This window comes from Mirounga leonina, unplaced genomic scaffold (assembly GCF_011800145.1).
Source record: "Mirounga leonina isolate KUSES-001 unplaced genomic scaffold, KU_Mleo_1.0 Mir_376, whole genome shotgun sequence".
Classification (NCBI taxonomy): domain Eukaryota; kingdom Metazoa; phylum Chordata; class Mammalia; order Carnivora; family Phocidae; genus Mirounga; species Mirounga leonina.
The window spans coordinates 2,743,149-2,750,980 of record NW_023270718.1 but is presented as its reverse complement, the minus strand read 5'-3'; the positions used below and the strand labels follow the sequence as shown (position 1 = coordinate 2,750,980).

The 7,832-nt window shown below is 45.1% G+C and overlaps 1 non-coding gene across 1 annotated transcript; it reads right to left on the bottom strand.

The window, feature by feature from the left end:
• Positions 1-5,089: 5,089 nt before the first annotated feature.
• On the bottom strand, positions 5,090-5,193 carry LOC117998391. Its single transcript, XR_004675983.1, has one exon. It is a non-coding gene; the product is annotated as a U6 spliceosomal RNA (small nuclear RNA).
• Positions 5,194-7,832: the final 2,639 nt, after the last annotated feature.

Sequence of the window (7,832 nt, the reverse complement as noted above, 5' to 3'; positions counted from 1 at the left end):
GAGAGAGAGAAATTCTACAGAAATACACAAGTAAGCTAAATCACAATGTGAGGAAAGTTTCCAGGAAGATCGGAGTGCTGAGACCTACCTTTCCCACATTTTTATAAGACCAAGTATAACAAAAATGAGTACGAAACAAAATAGAAATATAGGGAGAAATATCCTTAGACTGTGACTGCCTCTCCTGGGAGCTGACTCGCTTTTAGAACCTATATCCAGACGACGACCCAAACTAGAGCCTATGTATGACTCAGGGGTAGGGAAATAGATCCCAGACAAAGAGCTTCCTGAGGAAGGGCTTCCTTAAAAGTCACTGGCTTGGGGCACCTGGGTGGCTCCGTGGGCTAAGTTCATGCCTTCAGCTCAGGTCATGATCCCCGGGTACTGGGATCGAGCCCCATATAGGTCCGCTCAGCAGGGAGTCTGCTTCTTTCTCTTCCTCTGCCCCTCCCCTCCTCCCCCACCCTCTTGTACTCTCTTCCTCTCTCTCAAATAAATAAATACAATCTTAAAAAAAAAAACACCAAGGCCTGGCTGGGGGTGCCAGGTCAGCTCCTGGATGTTGGAGGGGAGGGGAGAGGGCTTTTCTCTTTTCTCATTTCCAAAATTATTTAAAAATTAGAAATAAAGGACATAAGTCTCTCAAATTCAGTGAAACTCCTATTTGATTCTAGGAGACTGTGAAGTGCTCATCCAAGCCCAAGATAAGAGGCATAGGGAAAAATGTAAAGATCAACTTTCAGTATAGATATGTTAAGTATGATGTGTATGTATGTATGTATGTATGTATGTATCTATTTCCAACAACCTCCTTATAAACCCAATTGGCAAGTATAAACTTTCAGATTAAAAATCAAAGATATCCAGGGGCGCCTGGGTGGCTCAATCAGTTAAGCGTCCGACTCTTGATTTCGGCTCAGGTCATGATCTCAGGGTCTTGAGATCGAGCCTCACATCAGGGTCAGCACTCAGTGCAGAGTCTGCTTGAGATTCTCTCTCTCTCTCTCTCTGGCCCTCCCCCTTCTCTCTCTCTCTCAATTAATTAATTAATTAAATCTTTAAAAAAAAAATCAAAGCTGTCCTAGGGGGCACCTGGCTGGCTCAGTCAGAAAAGCATGTGACTCTTGATCTCAGAGTTGTGAGTTCGAGCCCCACATTGGGTCTAGAGATTACTTAAATAAATAAAAATCAAAGCTATCCTTGATTTCACTGGCTGGCCACCATCACCCTCTTATATCATTTAAACATTATCAAGTGACAACAGTCACACAGTGTTCTTTGCTGAAGCAGAAGTAGCTTCACTGGGGCAAATGACCACTTTACAGGATGGGGAATCACCCTCCTTCATTTGGTCAGGCGTCAAGTTATAAAACCTCACAGTCAAGGTGGCTGACCTGCGACAGCTTCCACTGCCCACCCAGGGAAGAAGACAGAATGACAGAATGAGCCCAAACACCTAAGGTTAAAACTGTCAAATCTGAAATCCCCCAAAGAAGGTGGAGAAACCATAAATCGGGAAGAACGGGATTTGTGAAAGATCAAAACCTACAAATCTTGCTAATGCAGATCAGGACAAGGAGGGAAAGGAAACGTCTTCTGGTGTCCCTCCATCCTCCGCACAGTAGATGGTACCCAAGTCAGATGCTTCATAGACATGATGCTTGCCTCGAAGGTTCCTCCAACAGAATTGTTCTGTCTTATCTTTTCCCCTCTGTTTGCCCCTATCTTGGTATCAATCTCAGAGCAGCATGTATTTCTCTCAGCCTGTTGAGTACAGATCTTTGCAAAACAGGGCTGCCATGTATTATATACAAGATAAGGTTCTTTCGGGAATGAAAATATTTTCTTCCAGAAGCCCTGACAGAGGCACCCGAATCTAAGCATTATATAGCGGTGATTGCTAACCAGCAAGAGATTCAACAAGAAATCCCTGCCTCTGTGCCTTTCCCCCTTTGCTCTCAACATGTTAACAAGAGGTTGCTGTTGGTTAAAATTAAGCTAAACCCAGATAAGCTTCTTCCAAAGTTGCCCCGATAACCATTGCAAAAGGTGTGTGTCTGCCACAAAATAAAATCTGTCCCACATAAAAGACTGACTTTTTGCCAGAAGTCCTTGCAGTAGCTTAATTCAGGCATTCAAAGAGCTCCCCAATATTTCCCACCGAAGAGCTCCAAGCCATCATGCCACACTATTGCCTTCATTTGGGTGTTCCTAGTCTAGCCACAATTCCACCCCGTATGCCAACAAGTGCTAAACACGGCACTGTAGGGGCACCTGGGTGGATCAGTGGGTTAAGCGTCTGACTTCGGCTCAGGTCATGATCTTGGGGTTGCGGGATCGTGTCCAGTGAAGCTGGGCTCTGCTCTCGGTGGGGAGTCTGCTTCTCCCCCTCCCTCTGCCCTCCCCCTGCTTGTGCGTGCTCTCTCTCTCTCTCAAATAAATAAATAAAATCTTTTTTCTTTTAAATATGGCACCGTGATGCTCTTCCTTCTTCTCAATTCTCCTTCACATTAGCAGCTGATTTTTATCTACATTCCTATCCCAAGGTCTCCAGTATCCCTAAGACCAGGAGTCCTGAGGCACAGTCTGACAGATCCCTGTCTGTTCTCTCGTGTTCTCTAAGTAACTTTTGATGTTGTTGAGTTTCTTAGCCTCTCCCTTGTTAAGGGTATGTAAATGAGACCCTGTAATGCTGGTTTTCATCTCTGGCTTATGGTGACCGGTAAGCTTCTTAACAAAATGGTAATATTTACCTTGACTCCATTCTCTAAAATATATGTCATTCTTAATTCTGTCACCACACCTGCCAGTTTCACGAATCTATGGCTTTCTACAGAGATCTGTTTCGGTCAGGGTCTCTCCAGGAAAAGAGGAATCACTTCAAGTATTTATGACAGAGGAATTTAATACAGAGAACTGGCTAAACAGGGGATGGAGGAGCTGAGAGTCAAGCAGGGCATGGTCTGGTGACCCAGATCAGTGGCAGAGGGTAACGATGCCCATCCCTTTACTGGAAAGAAAAGGCAAGAGGTGGGGCTCTCAGAGCCCAGGGAAGGAGTCGCCAATGAAAACTGCAATAGGCAGGTCTGACTGGGTCGGGGGGCTAAGGCTGGGGCTAAGGCTGGGGCTGGGGAGGGGGAGATGCAGCTGCTGCCACAGGTCTGGCTAAGGCAGGGGGACGGGGGAAAGAGATACCTGTGGAGGCTGCTTTTAGGCAATAGGCTTGAGCAACGGAAACCTGAGCAAGCCAAAAGGGCCCACAGCGACCACCAAGCTGATGCACACAGGCTCATTAAGCCATAGGCCCTAACTGACCAATTACAACCAGGTACAGTCCCTAAGATTACCAAAAAAGGGAAAATTCCTTACGTCCCCAAACTCCCTCACTCCTCCCTACAACTATAGCCCCTCGCCACCACCGCCTCGTGGCACCCAGTCTCTCCTTTGCTGTCCTGCCCACTGCTCCCTTGTGGTGTATTCAATACACTTCTATCTCCTTTGTTCTGCCTCAGGTGAATTCTTTCACCACTGACCCTATCAGCTCCCATCCCCTTGGGATGCCCCACAATACCCTGGTCTCTCTTCTCCTCGTCCAATCTCCTGCCCATGTCCCCCCACCCCACCCCACCCCTCAGGCTGAATCAAGCCCAAAGCCAGCTGACACTGGAGCCTGGGAAACAGTCTATAGGCATCAGTCCCCCTAAGTATAGAGCAGAGAAGGAGAGAGAGGATGGCTGAGCCCCAGTTCCTCCCACCCACCCCATCCTACCTGACCACAGTTCACGGATCAGGTGTCCAACGATATGCGTAATACTTCAAAGTACTTATTCAGGGGGCCGTTAGGATTTGTACCTCTGTAGCTGGCTCCAGTGGAATAAAACTCCTGCTGTCATGGGGCTTCATGTGCCAGTCTACTCCACAAGGGATGGGGTTTTGTCTTTGTTCTCAATGCTGCTTGGAATGAAGGAGCTGTCAAACCCCAAGCTGAAGCTCAGCCACCAGCTGGAAGAGCTCCTTTCCTTTACCACTGCTTACTGCAGGGTGGGCAGGATCTGCTTCCTGAGAGAATCCCCGAGGTCATTTGGCTGCTCCCAGGCAATTCTGCAATCTGCAGCATTGCCCAGTCCTTGATCATAAATGTAAGGGCAGAGAAATCTATTCCTTGAGGAGGGCCATCCGCTTCACTCAGTCTACCTATTCAAACGCTAATCTCTTCCAGAAACACCCTCCCAGACACACCGGAAATAATGTTTAACCAGACTCTGGCGTTCCTGGACTCAGTCAAGTTGACATAAAAATAACCATCACACCAGCTGAAGAATCTAAGTAATGTAATTGACTTAACAGGCATAATGCAACTTACCCGGTGATGGAAAAGCGAATAACTTTACAGGGAAGGAACCTGGACATGAAACACCTAAATAGTGATTACACCTAACAGCAACATCACAAGCCCTTTGATATGATGCACAGGAGAAGACACACCATGAATTTCAGGATCTCCTCACCAAAAATTCAGAATCTCAGTCCCCACACTGAAAGCCACTCTATAAAAGAACAGGTGACTTACCTACTCTTCAAAATGTCAGTCACAGGAGACAGGAAAGTCTGAGATGCTGACAGTTTGGAGGAGACCAAGGACACGTAATAAGAAGTGCAGCATATTGGATCCTGGGACATAAAAGGGATACAAGTGGAAAACCTCATTAAATCTGAATAAGGCTTAGAGTTTATTTAACAGTATTACATCAATGTTAATTTCCCCGTTCCAATCATTGTACTCCGGTTATGCAAGAGGATCATATTAGGGGAGGTGGAGTGAAGGGTATATGGAAACTCTGTCTTTGAAACTCTAAGTTTATTTCAAAATTAATTTAAAAAATATGGAATGATGGGGCGCCTGGGTGGCTCAGTCGTTAAGCGTCTGCCTTCGGCTCAGGTCATGATCTCAGGGTCCTGGGATCGAGCCCCGCATCGGGCTCCCTGCTCCGCGGGAAGCCTGCTTCTCCCTCTCCCACTCCCCCTGCTTGTGTTCCCTCTCTCACTGTGTCTCTCTCTGTCAAATAAATAAATAAAATCTTTAAAAAAAAAAAACATGGAATGCTTCATGAATGTGTATGTCATCCTCACGTGCAGGGCCATGCTAATCTCTGTATCATTCCAATTTAATATAGGTGCTGCCGAAGCGAGCACTCAAGATTCATTTTTTTTTTTTTTGACCCAAAGCCTGTCCCCTTACAGTGTTCTCTCTCCAACCCAGGCGAATAATGTTCCTGTGCCTATATCCTTTTTAATGACCCAATCATTTTTTAGGCAGAGTTTTTTAAAAGTCTTGGTACACTTTTTTTTTTTTTTTTTTATCTAATTGTAAAGGGGAATCGGTTTTTGTTTTTATAAACACTTTCAGATTAGGAACTTGTTAGTGTTGGTAGATCTTATTCAGGAATTGGACTCAGCAAACCGAAGAGCTTCTTTTGCCCCATTGGAAAATTATAGCTTTGAATTATACTTCATTTAAATATTAATGTGGTTTGGCTTGCTTTGCTTTATATTGCATTTACCCCAAGTAACTATATTTATACCTATGTATTCAGCTTTCTTTGTGTGTCTTTTTTTGTTGTTAAGATTTTATTTATTTATTTATTTATTTATTTGAGAGAGAGAGAGAGAATGGGGGGTGGGGAGGAGGGAGAGGGAGAGACAGAATCTTTCAAGCAGACAACGTGTGGAGCATGGAGCCCAATGCGGGGCTCAATCTCATGACCCTGACATCATGACCTGAGCCAAAGCCAAGAAGTGGATGCTCAACCCACTGAGCCACCCAGGGGCCCTATCCCCTCTCTGGTTGTTTTTAAAAAGAAAAGACACACAGGAACCCTAAGATCAAGACCCACAAGAGCTGGACATTTAACCCAGGCACCCCACTGAATTCCTTTTTGAACATCTAATGATCAACATGCTGATATTCTACAACCCATCACTATCAAAACACCATGATAAACTCAGGTAAATTCTCAGCTTCAAGGATTGCTTTTTTCTTTCTTTCTTTTCTTTTCTTTCTTTCTCTCTCTCTCTCCTTCCTTCCATCCTCCCTCCCTTCCGTCCTTCCCTTCTTTCCTTTCTTTCTTTCCTTCCTTTTTTTTTTTTAAAGCTTTTATTTTTAAGAAATCTCTATACCCAATGTGGGGCTCAAACTCACAACCTTGAGATCAAGTCTCATGATCCACTGACTGAGCCAGCTGGGCGCCCCTGACTCTAAGTTTCTTTCTTTTTTTTTTTTTAAGATTTTATTTATTTATTTGACAGAGAGACACAGCGAGAGAGGGAACCCCAGCAGGGGGAGTGGGAGAGGGAGAAGCAGGCTTCCCACCCAGCAGGGAGCCCAATGCGGGGCTCGATCCCAGGACCCTGGAATCATGACCTGAGCCGAAGGCAGCTTAACGACTGAGCCACCCAGGCGCCCCAGACTCTAAGTTTCTTAATTCACACAGCTGAAAAGTGGTTTTGCATGGAGTCCAAAGGCAAGACAGGCAGGGAACTGGCCTCCCATTCTCACTTCCTAAAGGCTCACAGCAACTTGTGTAGAGTCCAAAACAATTCTATGAAGTAGCAGGAATGTGTGGGATTAGCATAATAATAAGATGCACCAAACTATGGAAATAAAATGAAGCATCCATCCCCCCACCTCCAGCACCCTGGTCTAGGTACACTCCTCAAAGTACAACAGGAACTTTTTCTGGTTTTAGGCCTTGTAAACGATATACCTATTTCTTGGTTTGTCTGCAGGACTCACTTCTTCCTTCTCATTTTTATGAGTTGTAATTTGTAAATTTTTGAGGAGTAATGAACGGCATTGTTGACTATTTTTTTCCTACCTTAATTTTTTTCTCTATTTTTTCACCCAAGCAAAGCAATACAACTCCCTGTGCCTTGGATAGTTTCGCTCCTAAAAGTCAGTTTGGAAAAACTCACAATTTTTATTCAGCGAGGTAATTCTTTTTTTAAGCCCTCTGTAAACGTTAGTGGGCTAGTCCTATCACTGTGACAGAGACTTACTGGCTACTTGCTGATGTTGAACTGGCCTGCTTTCCTTGCCACTTGCTCCCTGGTTTAGATAAAAATAAGCTCTGATTAATTTCTCCCCATGGGATGACATTTCTCTCTCAAGAATCTTGGCAGAACACTTGTCCTGGGAACAATCCATCATCAACTACCTTCTATTTGTGAGCAGTCTTGAATTTCTGGCTCATCACTGTTTTTTTTCTGCCTTGGATTCTGAAACATCTGCTCTGGTTTATTTGTGCTCGTGGACCAATGCACATTACAGATCAGCAGAACGCATCCTGGAGCACAGGGAGGGAGAGTGGCGTCCAGACACCAGAGGGATGAGGAATGAAGCCAGGACCTGGGGAGCCAGCATCTCTCCCTGGGGTTTTGGCCTCTCCCTGCCTCCCAGATCCACCGCTGAGCTCCCCAGCTCCTGAACAATACTCCTGGCAAACCAGGGCCAGATCTGAAAACTCCAGGTTATTTTAGTTTTTCTGGGGTTTTTTTTCCTCCATCCTTTCTTTTTCCCTTTCCTTGTTGGAATTTAATATTCTCTCTTTCTAAAAAAAGATTTTATCTATTTATTTGAGAGAGAGAGAAAAAAAAAAAACACGAGTTGAGGGGGCAGAGGGAGAGGGAGAAGCAGGCTCCCTGCTGGGCCGGGAGCCGACATGGGGCTGGATCCCTGAATGGGATCATGACCTGAGCTGAAGGCAGACACTTAACCGACTGAACCACCCAGGCACCCCTGAACTTAATATTCTCTTAATGGAAAATAATCTTAA